The sequence below is a fragment of the Sturnus vulgaris genome, unplaced genomic scaffold (assembly GCF_052056855.1).
Source record: "Sturnus vulgaris isolate bStuVul1 unplaced genomic scaffold, bStuVul1.hap1 Scaffold_898, whole genome shotgun sequence".
Lineage (NCBI taxonomy): Eukaryota > Metazoa > Chordata > Aves > Passeriformes > Sturnidae > Sturnus > Sturnus vulgaris.
This window is the reverse complement of record NW_028276779.1, coordinates 42,501-45,000: the sequence shown is the minus strand read 5'-3', so window position 1 is coordinate 45,000 and position 2,500 is coordinate 42,501. Positions and strand designations below refer to the sequence as shown.

Sequence of the window (2,500 nt, the reverse complement as noted above, 5' to 3'; positions counted from 1 at the left end):
GTCCGTCGCGACCGGCCGCGCTCGCCGTCGTCGGCGTCCCGCCGCGCTTGCCCGCGCGCGGGGGCCACCCGTGCCGGGCCGGGGAAGGGGCGCCCTGCCCCCCCCTCTCTGCGGCCCGGTCTCGGCGGAGAGGCCGCGGCGCGCGATCGGCCGCGGGGGGCCGACCCCGCTGGCCTCTGCGATGCGGGGCGACGCCGGCAGAGGGCGCGCGCTCTCTGCCTTACCTACCTCAGCTGCGGGGTTGCGGCCGCCGGGGCCCGCCGCGCTCTCTCGCTCTTTCTCCTTAGCCGCCGCCGCGGGCTCGCGGGCGGCGCCGCGTCAGGCGCGACCGCGCGCCTCTCGCCTCGACGGCCTTGTCGCCTCGAACCGCACCGCGGCGGCGCCGGCCGCCGGCCACCCCTGACTCGGAGCGCTGTCCCCGCCCGTTGGGGCGCAGCGCTCGGCCGGCTCCTCCATCGCCGGAGGTCCGGCGGGCGCGGGCGACCCCGTGCCGAGCGGCGGCGTCGCCGCTCGGCGAGTGTCCCCGCCCCCCCCGGGGGGGGGGGACGGTCGGCCGCGAGGCGCCCGCCTTCACCGGCGGCCGTCCCGGCCCGGGCCCCGCCCGTCCGCTTCCCCGTCGCCCTTCCCGGCCGCGTGTGGGCCAAAAAAAAGGGGAGGCGTGCGGGGCGGCCGCGGGGGCGCTTCCCCGTCCGGTCCCCGAGTGGAAACGAGGGGAGCGGGCGGTGCCCCCCGGCTCAGCCGCCGTACGCCTGCCCGCTGGGCGCGTGCTCGCGGAAGGGCAGCTCGGCGGTGCGAAGCGGCGGCGGTCCCGGGAGTGCGGCCGCGGGTGGCGGAGGGGTTTTGCCGAGCGGCAGACCTCGGGCGCTCCGCGATGCCGGCTCGGGTCTCGGCGGCGTCCCGCCTCCGGCGCCGGTGGCGGAGCGCGGCCCGCCGGGCGTTCGCCTTCCGGCGGGCAAGCGGTCCCGCGCCAGGGGTTGCGCCGGCGGAACGGTCCCGCCGCCGCGTGGCGTTTCGGGCGACGTTCAGGGGCCGCTGGCGGGAGAGCCGGCCCCCGCGTTTTGGCGCGGCGGCGTTCCGCGAGTCTGCGGAGCGGTGAAAAGGAGAAGCCAGGGAGTGAGCCGGGAGCGGCGGGGGCCGGCGGTCGCGCCCCCGGCCCGCGAACGCGTAGTCGTCCCGTGATCGAGAGGCCGGGCGGGCCACCGTGCCCCCCGCGGTCCGGCGCGTTGCCGCACAAGCCCCTCCGCGCGGAGGTCGGGCCGAGCCCGGGCGCCTGGGCCGCCTCCGAAGGACGGCACGCGAGGCGGCGTCTCCCCTCGCGGGGGGAGGCGGTCGGGGGCGCGGGCCCCTCCGCCTTTCTTTGGCCGACCTTCGGAGCGTTGCGCGGGGTTTCTCTTTTTTGCCCCGCGCTTTCTCCTCCTCCTCCTCCGTTTGTGTGTGCTCGTACGGTCGAAGCGGGGCGCGCGGGGGCGCGCGCGTCCCTGCAGAAACAGAAAAGGGGCCGCTTCACGCGAGCGGTCCCGAAAGCCAGACAACTCTTAGCGGTGGATCACTCGGCTCGTGCGTCGATGAAGAACGCAGCTAGCTGCGAGAATTAATGTGAATTGCAGGACACATTGATCATCGACACTTCGAACGCACTTGCGGCCCCGGGTTCCTCCCGGGGCTACGCCTGTCTGAGCGTCGCTTGACGATCAATCGCCGTCCGGGGGGGCCACCCCGGCGGCGCGGCTGGGGTTGCCTCGCAGGCCCGTTGCCCGCGGTCGACGTCGACGTCGTCGTCGTCGTCGCCGCGCAGGGCCTTCGTCCCCCTAAATGCAGACTCGGGGAGCGCTCCGTAGCTCCCCGCTCCCGGAACGAGCCGCTGGGGCGGAGCTCGTCCTTGCCGGGGCCGTGCCGCGGTGCGGTGGCGGTGGCCGGGGAGAGCGAGAGTCGGCGTCGAAGACGCCGCCGTGGGCCGTGCGAGAGAGACGAGAGAGCGAGAGGGCCGAGAGGGAGGCGAGGCGCGGGCCTCGCCCCCGGGCTCTCCCCCCCGTGCGGGCGGCTGTCTGCGGGTGGGTACCGCGGGGGTACCGTGCCGTGCTGCCGCGCGCGCGCGAGGCCGAGAGCGCCGGGGACGGGGGTGCGACCCCCTCCTCCTTCCCGCGAAGCCCTCCCCTCCTCTCTCTGTCGCCGTCGCGTTTCTCTCTCTCCCCGCTTGAGGTCGCCGCTTTTCCCGCCCGGCTGGCCGGTTCCCCCCCGTCAGGGCCGTCTCTGCCGCTCTCCTCTTCGGTTCTCGTCTCCGGGATGGGAGTCTCCGTTTCCCTCGTTCCCCCCCCCCCGTGTGTCTCCTCGCCTTTTCTCTGCCGCCCACCCCCCCCACCCCCCGGCGCGCGGGCGCCGGGCGGGGCACGGGGGAAAGGGAGAAGAGAGAAGGTCGCGGGGGAGGCGCGGTGTTTGGGGGGGGGGAGGGGGAAGCGAAGCCGGCCCCCGTCGTCCGGGCCGTCCGTCGTCGGCGCCGCTT

General features: G+C 76.6%; 1 non-coding gene across 1 annotated transcript; it reads left to right on the top strand.

Moving 5' to 3' along the window:
* Nucleotides 1-1,530: 1,530 nt before the first annotated feature.
* LOC148217248 (5.8S ribosomal RNA) lies at nucleotides 1,531-1,683 on the top strand. The gene has a single exon (XR_015801129.1). It is a non-coding gene; the product is annotated as a 5.8S ribosomal RNA (ribosomal RNA).
* Nucleotides 1,684-2,500: the final 817 nt, after the last annotated feature.